The sequence below is a fragment of the Sebastes umbrosus genome, chromosome 7 (genome assembly GCF_015220745.1).
Source record: "Sebastes umbrosus isolate fSebUmb1 chromosome 7, fSebUmb1.pri, whole genome shotgun sequence".
Lineage (NCBI taxonomy): Eukaryota > Metazoa > Chordata > Actinopteri > Perciformes > Sebastidae > Sebastes > Sebastes umbrosus.
The window spans coordinates 20,372,006-20,386,223 of NC_051275.1; the positions used below are offsets into that span (position 1 = coordinate 20,372,006).

The window sequence follows — 14,218 nt, forward strand, 5'->3', positions numbered from 1 at the left end:
TCTGCCGATTCAGAGCAGCTGTCAATCACTCGCAAACTACGATCAGTGAACTGTTTAGCTGTAAAATGAGAAAGTTTGTGACCTGTTGAATAAACAGCCAATTTACCAAATGATGGCAAAAAAAAATCTGCCCATTCTGCAGGTTTCAGTACATACAGTAAATACAATTTTATTCGGCTCTCAAGGGGATGAGTTTTTTAACACAAATGCATCTAAATAATTGATTCACACACATAAAAGCAACTTAAATATAAAAACCTAATATTGTAAGAAAAATGCTGAAATATACATAAGGGTTAAAGGCAGTGGCCAATAACCACAGCAACCATTATGTGACAGTGAAGCTGAGGTTAAATACAAATTGAGAAAATGCAGTAATGGCCAGTGCCTCCCAGCAGGAAGGTAGCACTAGTGTGGATTAACACAGAGTACCGACTGCGAGTCCCACAGAGCTCATTTCATTCCTCACATGGTGACACCCTGCCTCAACTTCAATTTGTTGGGCTTAATATTGTCAAAGAAAGAAATGTCTATTAGAATCTTTAATATGCATGGAGTATCATCTTTTTATTTCCCACCTCCCATCATTCTCACTTAGGAAAAGGCTCAATTCGCAAACAAATAACATATATGAGCATATATGTGATGCAAATCTATACAAAAAGGAGAATGTTGAGAAAATACAAAATGTTCTTTCTTGCCCAAAGGAAGTATATTTTTTAATAATGCTAATAACATCTTACTTTTTTTACTCCTTGACAATATTGAGTACATGTTTAAGTATAATTATTACCTGCTGGTGTTTGACATTTATTAGCCTCTTTTGCAATACTTTATGGTGGTGCTAACTTCAAACATGTCTGAGAGTGGATGGGTGCTGTTGCATCGCTCAGAAGATGGTTTGAATCAGTTTAAATGACAAATTCAACACAATTCTTTCATTGTGAATCTGTCCCTGCAGGTGTTGGAAAGTCTATCACTTTGTGTGCAGACACCTTCAGAGACCTGCTGGCACAATGAAATGTTAGCAGGTAAATGTGACGGTACATACTGTATCATACGGATTAATGCTGCAGTGGGTAGAATTGGAGCAAATATGATTAAAAAAAGTATTTTTTTTTATAAAATGGTCACCATATCCTGACAGTAATGCATGAGACAAGTAATTCTAAAAAAAGTAATGTGCCTCTGTTTCCTCCGGTGCTCCTTATGGCATCTGCAAGATTTCACAGACCGGAGGAAAACAACCAATCAGAGCAGACATATTGAGATTAGTTGAGAAAATACCAAGCGCCGTCCACCAGCCGGAGCAAACTTTCTAATTTTACAGTTAAACGGTACACTACAAGATGTTTCTGAAAACATTTGAGGCAAAAAATAGGCATTACAGTAACAGAATATTGATTCATATTTGATCAGCGCTGCCTAGTTTGACCGTTTGATCAGACTTTGTGAGTGATAGACAGCTGCTTCTGTTGAAGCCTGAAAGCCTGGAAACAGAGCCATGAGGAGATGTAGAAGTCTGTTATCTCTCATAACAGTTGAATTACAATATGCTGTCCTGCCACTTTAAAGAGAAAGACTACATAAAAAAACAGAATAGGTGACAAAATTAAAACATACATATAATGTATACTGTAAAATAGTATGCTTTATACAGTGGAAACAGCATGTGCATATATCATTTTCAATCGCCAGATTGAAAGCTCTTAGTCACACCTCTGCACTTCGCCTACTGGGAAGTTGATAGTTGAACGCGTGCTATTGTATAATAATGAGATATGAAATGTGAAAAAAAGAAAGTAAAAATGAAAACCATAAGAGAAACAGAGAGAGGCTATCAAGAGGGGGTTCATAGGCGAGCTTGAGAGTGGAAGGTAAGAAAAGATAGAGGAAAAAGAGAGGAGTTCCCTGCCTTCTTCTTCTTCATCAAAACAGGTTAAAAAGGGGAAAGGTCTGTTTACTGTGGGTGTTTCTGCCCTGTTTATTTTAATCATTTAGACCTCTGACATTGCCTTTTTCACATTACTCTTTGTTTTTTTCTTTTACTTTTATATTCAAAGCTAGAATATCACATACTCACCTCACGGACGCCCTTCTTTTTGCTTTACACACTTTCCCTTTCTCCCTTCTTTCTTTCGTATTCATGCACACGCACGAATATGCACACCAAAGCTCACTGACAGGTCATTTCGCCACAATCTAAAATAGCTGAGTGGAGAGAACAGATGCTAAATATAGAGGCAAACTGAGCAGAATACCAACGACTTTCAAGATCATACAATAGAGACGAGCGGCGCGATGGTTAACACGAGTCGCTAAGGCAGTTTTTTAAAAAGACAGGTTCGAGACCTAGAGGTGGTTAATGGGAGGCTTAAAATAGATTTAAAATAATAACCTCATGAATACGCTTCATTTAATTGGGCTTTTGCTTTAGCAAATCTCGGAAAAGTTGAACAATTTCATAGAAGCAAAATGATGTTAATAGATGGTCATGTTAAAACCAGTTTAAATGCATAATTGGATACAATTTGAGCACCTCTTCATATTAAGATATTTAAGATTTTAAATTAAGCATTTCTGAGCATTCAACAAGTTCACCATGAAGCCATAATCTCATTATGTCAGTTATCAGTGTTGCTATTTTGTTGTATTGTCTGTTTTTTGTATTACCGAATTAGCATTAAATCAAACATTAAATGACAGACTTTAGTTGTTGGGGTCGTCAGCATTTATCATATCATGTATGTATCATGTATCACCTAGCACTAAGTTGGTTATCTTGGGGTAATTATCCTAATTACCCCATTCTCTCAAATAGTGCAATGTATCCTAATACAACGTTTCGTATGATATCGTACACAAAAGTTATTCCTCATTTTTTCAAAATAAACTTCTGTCTTCACAGGAAACAACTTGATTAGGTTTAAGCACCAAAACTAATTAGTTAGGTTTAGGAAAATATTGTGGTTTGGGTTAAACAACACCGGAAGTGGCGGAACTTAAGTAGGTATGTTACATGACAAAAACTATTTAGGAAAAAAAAAAAGACTTGGTTAGGTTAAGGCAACAGAATTAAACTAAACTACTTCAATTTATTGTTTACATACACATAATCTTTGAGAATCGAGTTTGCAATTGTAACTATGTGCTTGAAAATAGTGACTGTGACCTAACCTCGTACAACGGCTCGTATCATATATACAAAAAATGATTCCTCATTTTCCATGTGTTCTTCTACGAATGTCCAGCAACACGTGTCAATTTCCGCTCGTTACATGCATACAGACTTTTCAAAATAAACTTTTATCTTCATAGGAAACAACTTGTTTAGGTTTAGGCAACACAACTACTTGGTTAGGTTTAGGAAAACATCGTGGTTTGGGTTAAAATAACTACGGAAGTGGCGCAACTTAAGTACGGAAGGTACTTGACAAATAAATCAACATTGACATTCTGGTTTCACACGGGATATGAACACTGGTCTCTTGTGCGGTGTTATTCGCCACTCTTTAATTTTTTCTGATTCCCGATTATCTGGATTACATACAAATTGATTTTGTGGGATATATATGAATTACAGTGCATTACTTTACATAGGTATAGCTACGAACAGTTTACGAGAACAGCCTGAATAGTGTTATGGCCTTAATTGAATTTGTTCTGTTCCCATCCACACTCTTTCTAATATAGTTTTAATGCTAAGTTGGGTTTTGTTTCATAATTATTTGTTTACTCTTTGCTGGATAGCTTTGGCTGCTTTTGCACACACAAGTAATGCAGTGCAAAATAAACACTGTTATTTGATAGGTCACAGAATCTAAATAGACTGTAGGGATTTAATACAGAACTGTGATCTCGGGCTGATATACCATACATGTATTTATACAATAAACAACATTGCTTGAACAATTTTTTAAAGGGATCATTTTAAAAGGGATTTTTTTCTATTTTATGATACTACAGATACCATCCAGTAATTAAAATGTAACCTTTGAGATTGTGGAGTGGTTGGATAGCACCTGAAATGAACATGGGCTTAGTGCGAGGAGGGGAATATGTGCTCCTGATCAAAAGAGAGAGGCGGAGAAATTAAATAACTGGAGAGCATAATTTAGCAATTCACTGGGCACAAAATGTTCCCGCCATTAATTAAATTGAGTAGATGAATTAAGTAATACCAGGTTAAAAATTCTAAATACAAGTTAACAAATTATTATCATTACAAATAAGTTTTCCTCCCCTAAGACTTACTAGGCTTAATAGACTTTTCAAATACAGATGGGATTTTTTTTTTTTTTTTGCCTATTAAAAATTGGCATATAGTATTTTAAGATGGCACCCTGGTGGTCCTTAAAAGCCACTCTACAGAGGTTTGCTTCACTTTAAAGTATCTCATTGAAGCCAGCAGCACCTGCCACAAGGGACTTAAACATAGCTGCAGCATCAGCATATCACGCCACAGTATAATCCTCGTGTGTATTATTGTTTTGATAGTAGGCTACATAATAAAGTGTGGAGCTTCATAAATTGTAGAGAAAACAATTAAAGTGAAATTCTAATTAACGCGACGCTGTCACTGTGCTAGAAAGGATGCCTGTTCATCTGTGTGACATACTTTTGTTTTTTGAAGGGAAAGTGGGGATGCCTCTCGTGACAATAATTAATACATGTAATGTCAGAATCACATTGAGTGTGTGTGCGTGTGTGTGTGAACTACAACGCTGACAACCGCCAACCAGAACAAGCATGCAAAAAGAGCTGCCATACTAGTGCTGCTGTCGCTGCTCACTAAGACGCGTTGTTGTGTTCGGAAAAATATGTAGCATCATCTTTATTACTGCCATTAATACATTATCTGTGTGCATTCACCTGTGTGCAGAGTGTCACTTGAGCGTCTACTAAACGATCAGCTGTCCCGCTGTTGTGTCACATTGCTGTTTCATGTCTTAGTGATGAGATGACTTTGGGCCTCTCTGATGTGAGTAATGATTTTCTAATAACCTGCAGCTTGTTAGCTCAGCTGGCTGAAAAACTGACTGCCAAAGTGTCTGCGTACTGTTTGACGAGTGTGTGTGTGTGTGTGTCACTGTGTACTCTTTCCTAAAACACAAAGGTACAGACTGTCAGTTTCAATTTGATGGCACTTTGATTCATCTTAGGACGAATTGTTCAAGAAAACTTTTGCATCAGCGCCCTTATTCTTAAGCGGCAAAAGTATTTTTAGGCTAGGCGTCGAAGATTTATATTAGGTTCTGACTTCCAGGTTTCTGGGTACTGGGTTTAAACACTGTGTGGAGGAGAATTGTGGGAGGGTTGAATCCAACAATAAAGGAGAGTAGGTTTAGACGTTGAGCATAGGATTTTCCTCATGTGTGCAGATAAGTGACACTATAGGCTATAGGTAATCTACTTTTTATACCTGGAGACAGGAGTGTCAGCCTTTAAATATGATGGCAGGAAGGCTTGGAGATAAATTGGACAGTCTCTCTTTAGAGCATACAGCTATAACGCAATATATGCTGACACTGAAGTGCAGTTTGAGGTGTGAAATGTTTCTGATAAAGAAACAAATCCTCTACTTTTTACCCATTCGGGTGGCAATACCGGTTGGCTGTTAATGGGCGGTCACTACTTTGATCCAAATTGAAATATCTCTACAAGTATTGGATACCTTGCCGTTGAATTTTGTACATACATCCCAACCCTGCCTCCTATAAAATTACGTTCCCATACAGCTAAACTGAATTGTCAATTACTTTTCAAAGGAAATATATTTTCTCCCGGTCTGGGATGCACCGATACCGTATCAGATATAGAGCCGATACTTACTCAAATAGCTGGATCGGGTATCTGTGACAATGGGACCGATCTATTCAATTCATTATATGTTTATATACTATATACATTTTATACTGGAATTTGAATTCCTGCTTAAGTTTTGACCAATTTGTTGCTGCATTAAAATTATTTACACCTAAATGTAATTCCTGTTCATTTAAGATTTTTTTTGCCAAGTTACTGGTGTACAATTTATTATTTTAAGAATAAAAAACAATTCTCATAATGTATGTTATGTTTTCTATGCATTTATTTGTTAATTTGTTTTTACAAAGTTATAAAAGCAATGTTTAAGTCAAGTACTGTTGCCTTACACATAAAGGAATGATCCCAGTCACCTCCACACAGGCATACAGCTTATCAATTAAACACTGGTATCGGCTCGGTACTCGGTATTGCCTGATAACTAAAGCCCAAGTATCGCTATCGGTATCGAGACTGAAGTCGGATTGGTGCATCCCTACTCCCGGATTACTGTCGCAGTTTTAAACAGTTGTAAACGGATTTAAACATGTGGTTAACATTGCTAATTGAAACAAAAAAACAAACAAAAAAAAAAATCGAACAAACCTACTTTGTTCGGATAATGTGAAAAAAAAAGATTTAACAAGTGAACGTTGACTTTTAGTTTCACACGGGACACCAACACTGGTCTCCTGGGTGAAAGACCGGTATTTGTTAACTTATCACACCTCCTCCCTACGTCATCTTCCACGAACTATCATTACAAACATTTCCCTCAAAACGTAATTCACAACGGAGTTTCGATGTATGGGTACGGCATTTTTAGGAGACCAGGCTTCAGGATGAATTATCATTTAGTGATCCACTGAATTTGTATCTAACGCCATAATCAGGCCAAACTAAGATGGTTACCAACATTACACCTGCTAAACATCAGCATATAAAGATTGTCACTGTGAGCATGCTGATGTCAGCATTTAGCTCAAAGCTAAAGTACAACCGCACAGAGCAGTTAGTGTGGCTTTAGACTCTTGTTAACGCACAGTGCCTCTGTTCACCTTTTTGTCCAGTCAGTAAGGACACCATTAGTGAAACTGTTGGCAGCTATTTATTTATGATGGCAGTGATGCAGTGCCAAGGGTTACAATAACCTACGGATTGGATGTGCAAGCTTTATAAAGTCAGGGATATCTATATAAAGAATCATGCACTGACCCTTGTCTTGTTTCTCTGTTCTCTTTTCTCAGGTCTTTGGATCCGACTCCCCGGGCCATCTTTTCTCCTTTCGGTCCATCTACCAGTCGCCACAATGCATCTTCATGTTGAGTCTTAATAAATCACAGCACACCACATAGAGGTAGGCAAGGATACACATTCAGCTTGTACTTTGCTATCTTTTTCCCTATATGAATTTAAAACGGTGCTAATTGAGGGATGCAAATTGGACTCTGCTGGGAACTGTGACATGGAGCATGCACTTACACAGCATGCACTGTTTCTTTTATATTGCATCTGAAACATTTATTGCCAATTCAGTTTCATAAAATGTTAATGATCCCCTTTGGGAAGTTATGTAAATTCATGTATAGGATATTACATAATGCTTTAAAATACACATAATATACTTTCCTTACAATAACTAACTATAACAATAACTAAAAATATATTTATTATTTCAGGGAACAATTTCTCCCTCTTACTTGTGGAATTTAGTCGTGCATGTGTGTTATATAAATAGTATTATGTTTAAGTAATTTAACATGTGATTACTGCATATGCATGCACCTGTGTATGTGTGAGAGTGAGTGGGTAAAAATGTACGCATGTGTCCACCTACCAAATGTACCATGATAATAGGAGGATGAGTGTACTTGTTCACATGTGAATGCAAATGTGTTCACTCTCTCTCTGTGGCTGTAATGTGTGATGAGAGCAGCGCAGCGGACCGTTGTGCTCTGCCTCTGTTACAGACGTATTAGCAGGGCTGTGAGAGCTGTGAGAGCACAGAGGCCAGACAGGTTCGCGGGCAAGCAGAGATAGTGCTGCTATTGATACTGCATATATGGAAGACAGATGGATGCATGTAAATCAAGGAGGGATAGGCTGTTATTATACAGCACTCGTATATCATCAATTGTCACATCGCCTGCTGTTGTCTAAAAGGTTATAACAGAGTCTCTTGGTAGGATATGCATTATTGCTGAAGAAGTGAGACCTCAGTGTTGCCTATAGCACTGTTACTCTATTAAGCTTTCCTTAGATATAGGGATGCAAAGAAATATATACTTTGAAAACTCCAGTTTGATCCATTGCACTCAGATTTGTCAGGTGAAATTGTAACTTTGAGGACAGCACATTTTGCTGTCTTACAGATCTAGAGATCTCTATGTACTGTACTATATATAGTGATTTTTTTTGAAAGGCTGGGATTTTGTTCCTCAGCTGTCATCTGGTATATACACTGGTATCAGCTGTTTGTGAGTTAAGTACAGCAATTTGATGTCAGAAGTATTTGACCGAGTCAGGCCACATTTAAACCTTTATAAACCAGCTGGATTTATAACAGGACAGATTGTAGACAGTGGAGATTTTGGCAGTGAGCCTGTCTGAGCACAGCGCGGCTTAACCATGTAGACCATTGGCAACAAAGGTCAAATTACAACAAAATATGCCAGAAACAGAGACCAACATGACCTACCAATCAGTGGGAAGAGCTATCAAGAGCAATTGTAGACCTGCAATGATCTACTGACCATTTATCCAAGAAAAAAGAAAGATATAAATTGAGACTTTGTCTCCTCTAAAACTGCCCTTTGTCAGATTACACTCACTGCCTTTTCATTCACCTAGGTGCTGTAGGGTAGATGTGTATAATCGCTGCTACAGAACATGGAAAACATCCACCCCAGAGGCTCTGCTACCTCTTCAGTTTCTACTGCTTTTGATTTATTTCAGGAGCACACAAAGTTAGAAGCTTTTTTTATTGGGCTTTCTTTCTGTTGGAAGTGTCATCCATTTGTGACTACTGGCATGGCAGCTACCCAAAAAACAGTCATGAAGACAAGTCAGGCGATCAGTTAAAGCCATAACACTTCTCCAAACATTTTCTGGCAGTGTAGGCGAGCGATTTTCTCCAACAGTATTTCCTGTTATTGCTTTATATCCCCTGTTTTAATGGTTGTAAGCACTTCCACCATTTGAAGTCCTTTTTCTTTGGGGGGGTGGTGGGGGCATAGCAGGTCAACAGTATATCTCACATAGAAGTGGTGTACATCATCTGAAAGCCAGGAACCTGAAGATTAGTTTGAGATGCTGCTCAGCACTGTGTGTCAAGTTGTTCTAGTCATTAATCATAAATAAGTATGAATTAAATAATCAATTATTTGGCTGATACTATCCTGTACATCGATTTGATGCTAAATTTAACCTTTTTTTGACCACTCGAGAATTGATACAAATGATCTATATTACCCTCAAAATACCACATTAAGACACCAAGACCTCGAGGAACACCACAGATAAAGCCATGCTGTGAATTGCTATCAAAAACTTTTGACATTTGAAGACTTCTGCAAAAATTTAAAAATCACTACAATTAAATTGCTACTATGGAGATTAACATCACCACACATGAATACAGCTGGGTTCATTGGATCCACAAGAGTCTCAGCTTCCCAGTCATACTCAATTTATGCGATTCCAAGACTATTTAGGGACCCCAATATGCAGAAATATTCAAATACACCATTTTAGAATAGGCAAAAATAACACATTTGGTACTGCATTGAAAAACTGCATGTGATTATCATAAAGTGGGAGAAACGTGGGTACCCAAATAACCCATTTTTAGTCACATATCTTGAGGTCAGAGGTTGCATGCCAGCTTTTCCCCTCCAAAATTTAGCGTAACTTTGGAGCGTTATTTAGCCTCCATCCAGACAAGCTAGCATGACATGGTACCAATGGATTCCTTAGTTTCATATGAAACCATTATCATCACTAGCTTTAAGACTGAGCCCGTTACGACCTCTTCAAGACAGTAATATCAGTTGGGATCACTGGCGATCCCATGGATCTCAGAGGGTTAAAGTCTGTTTCTTCCAATGCTACTGTAAATCTATCACTCTACATAATAAGACACAAACTATCTGTCCCAATGTGAGTGTATGCTACACAGCTCAGCTACACTGAGATGGAGCTACATGTATACTGAACAACAGTATAGTCAGAAGAGGTCCTATGAAGTGTAAGTCCGCTACAGAAGCTCTCTCCAACCAACCTTTTACATCGCATTAACTAGCTTACACACCATTTTAGAAGTGGTTTGGAAGATGATTTCATTTCAGAGGGTGCAGAACAATTTGAACCACTATCCTTGTTTTCCTCTTGCTCGCATCCTTCCCTGCCTCCCTCACACTGTTTTATTTACTGCCAGCACCCAGGAGAAACATATGCCATGAACAGTTTATTAGAGTGGACTAAACTGCAAAGACATCCAAGATATTTTATATTTCAGTTTGGAGGAACAAAAATAGCCACTCATCCAACACTGGCGGAGGCATTTCTGACATTCAAATAACTTTTTCAAGAGTTTACAACGAGACAACTAACTTTTTATCTGCCTAATAATTTCTAAGATTACTCAAGATTTCTCCTTTGAACTATCTGGTATCTGTCACAATACAGTCTATTCCTGTTTCTTTATCCCCTTGTGAAATCTTCAATGGTTACATATCTGAATGGAATAAAGTAAACGGCGTGGTATCAGTGAGGTTTCAGCTTATCTAAGATTAGTTATCTCGGAAATTGAAGGGGATTGATATGAGAGAATCGGATATTTGAAGTCTACATCTCCAGAGCTAAAGATACACAAGTTCACAAAGCCTGGAATGACTGGAATAGGTCACACTGATTCCTTTGTGTCTCTCTGTGTGTGTGTGTGTGTGTGTGTGTGTGTTTGTGTAATTGCAATGCGATTCTGAGGGCAGTATAATGTATGTGTGGTGAATATACAGGATTCACTCTTGGTTTGTGGTATCTCAATTGTGTTTTGTCAAGTTGCAATGGTTGGATTTCTTTACATACATGCATACAAATACAGCACATATACACAGAGGAATTTAATCTTGTTTTACCATCAGTATTGTGTCTTTTCTTAAAGCTGCAGTGGGTAGAAATGGAGCAAATATGATTAAATAAAACAGATTATTATAAAACGGTCTCTATATCCTGACAGTAGTGCATGAGACAGGTAATCTGAAAAACATCATGTCTGCAGGAATTTCACAGACCGGGAGAAAACCAATCAGAGCCGAGCTGGAGTCTGCCATCCAGCTGCCTTCTCTGAACAGCTGTCAATGACTCGCAAACTATGAAAATATGAATCAATGTAATGTTAGTGTAATGCCTATTTCTCACCTCAAATGTTTTCAGAAACATCTTGTAGTGGACTGTTTAGCTTTACAATGAGAAAGTTTGTGACCCGGCAGCCATGTTGAGATCAGTTGGGGAAATACCAAGCACCGGCCACCAGCCGGAGCACAGCCAATAGGAATTATCAATAGGAATGCTCTCTCTCTGAAATGACCTGTGATTGGCCAAAGTCTCCCGTCACAGGCTAGATTTTTTAAAGCCTTAAAACAGAGCCATGAGGAGGTGCAGAAGTCTAGTTTTCTCTCAGAGTACTTGAATTACAATATGTTGAAAGGTTATTATGGAGTGTGCTTCCAATGATGCCAAAAAACATTCTGCCTACTGTCACTTGAACTTAGCGGTTAGAAATGTGAAGTGCTCAAGTCAACACATTATGTCGAGTGCTACTCATTTAATATACAGTAATAAGTTGCGAAACAATGAATATTCACTCGTTCTGATGCAATTAGGGATCCTGCACACCTGCCTCTAATTAGCGAGGTGATGTGAGTACTGCAGTCTGTGGTATTCTCTATATTTTGTTCACACATGCATAAGCGGATACACTCTGTATTTCTGGGAAAATGCTCAGTCAATCCAGGTAATTGGTAGAACTAGCATGAGCATCTGAAATATGTCGAGATAACTCTTTTTTTTCAAACCCGCTAACCTGTCCATGCACTCAAACCAGTGAAAGAAAAAGTAATGCAGAAGTCCCTTAAACCTGCATTCTTTCTAACAGCCAGCAGGGGGCGACTCCTCTGGTTGCAAAAAGAAGTCTGATTGTATAGAAGTCTATGAGAAAATGAGCCTACTTCTCACTTGATTTATTACCTCAGTAAACATTGTAAACATGAGTTTATGGTCTCAATCGCTAGTTTCAAGTCTTCTTCAATACAGCATGATGTTCATTTAGTAAATTATGGTCCCATTTAGAGTCAAATAGATCATAAAATAGAGTATGCTTTAGGGCGTGGCTACCTTGTGATTGACAGGTTGCTACGGCGTTGTCCGGTCTGGGAGTTGTCTGTGTTTTGATCCTAGAACTTTAACCCTTTCACAGTGTGTTTTCAGTTCATGAAAGTTGATTCTAACTTTTCTGCTTGCCTGAAAATGTCCTTTTGAGCATTCAGTTGTACTTAGCTGCACCCTCTCGGGTCATTTCTGCAATAAGTTAAGATGGCGAAGGCCAAAATGTCGAACTTGAGGCTTCAAAACGACAGTCCACAAGCCAATGGGTGACGTCACGGTGACTATATGTCCACTTCTTACATACAGTCTATTACTCAAACACAAGAAGAGCAACTTAGTATGCGTAGTCCTATACATCAAACTTGCAACTGAATACAATTACTGCAGCTTACAGGTCTGTTCATTTAATGTCCTCTACAGTTGGAAGAGCTTGGTAGTCGCGAGAAGAGACTGCAACTTCATAGTCTTCAAAAGTAATAAGTAAACTTAGAATTTGGGTCTTTTTTTACCATTTGTAGACGACAGTGTATTGAGGAGCATCGAACGAGGCATTTGAGCATTTCTGCAAGTCTGCTTTGTCAGCCTGTCCACATTGGCAAAATGCCAAATGTGGTGCCTTTTTTTCCCGTTCACAAAACTGTAATTTTGTTTGTGAAAACATGCCAGATTCAATTTGGTTTGGAGTATGCAGCTGGTCTCACAGTGCTGTCGATTCATGAGGCTCTTACACCATCACTGTGTGACGTCAATTACTCACACAGGTCAGATGTTACGAACAGTAGAACTGATGAAGCCTCTTGTATCTATAAACATCTTGAAGATTACATCACATGGAGACTAATTTAATAACATATGCAGTGTTTTAGATGCACCATGTTTGTGGGGCCAATGGTTAAATATTTTTTTCAGCAAAGTGGGGAAAATAAATTCAAAATGACAATAAATAGTTCTCATGTTTTCTACAGTGTGTGTTGAGTTCCCTCCATGTCCAGTGTTAGCCATACACCATAATGAAGAGAGTCTTCCAGGTCCACCTTAATCACTGTATGCATTAGTAGATTAGATTAGATTCAACTTTATTGTCATTGAACATAGTACAAGTACAACGAAATGCAGTTTTGCATTTAACAAGAGTGCAAACTAGTAAAGTGCTGATAAGACAATATATACAAATGAGGATATATTGGTGTATGTACAGTACATAGGCATATACATATATACAGATTGTAATTAAAGTGCAAGTGATCAACATGTCGTATTCAATGAATAATAGCGTAATTATAAGTTGCATGCTGATGGGATATTGTATAACAAATTTGTATAAGAGTATTATAAACAATAGATGATATATACAGGTGGAGTTATATCTAAACACAGAGAGAGTAGAGAGTTGGTAGAGTAGAGACAGTAGTTGGTATTGCTCATTTATCATTGTTACTCTGCTACTTTGAGAGAAAAAAATTACAAATAGTATGTCTTTCAGCATTGCTAAATTAATATAATGATGCATTTAGGGGTGCAGTATATTTTTATTTAATTTCATCTAAAAGCAATTTTCAACAATTGCAAATGTCGGAATAAGTCAAGATTAATGACCGCGCCATGGAAATCCTTGTGAAAAACATTTTTTCACAGTATAATCATGATTTAATTATGGTGTTTTCCACACCATAATTAAATACCATTATTGTCAGTGAAACACTCATTTGTGCAGGAAGAAACATGCATCTCAGGTTATTGTTTTCATCATTTTCAAGGACGTCGCTTATCTCACCCTGTTATTCATCAAGCTCCAAACCCATCTAAGTAGGTTATCTAAACTCTTGCTCTGGGATCTTTCAAAGACATAAACATTCTAGCAACTCAAGTTGTTTTACTCTGCAACTCAGAAAGCACAGTAAACACAGCAAACTGATATAGTGTTTAGTTTCTAAATGCATCCTCTCTGTGCTGCCTCCTTCTATTCCAGATGGTTGAAGCTAAATGATTTGTCAGGAAACTGTTTGTGGTTGTGCATACACAAATGCAT

General features: G+C 37.7%; 1 protein-coding gene across 1 annotated transcript in view; it reads left to right on the forward strand.

Annotated features, from left to right (window-relative positions):
- The window catches only part of zgc:172282 (leucine-rich repeat and fibronectin type III domain-containing protein 1-like protein), a 206,473-nt gene that overhangs the window by 82,688 nt on the left and 109,567 nt on the right, over positions 1-14,218 (forward strand). Inside the window, exon 2 of the mRNA XM_037775218.1 lies at positions 7,053-7,162. The gene's annotated coding sequence lies outside the window, so the exon portion shown is untranslated. The remainder of the gene's footprint in view (positions 1-7,052; positions 7,163-14,218) is intronic.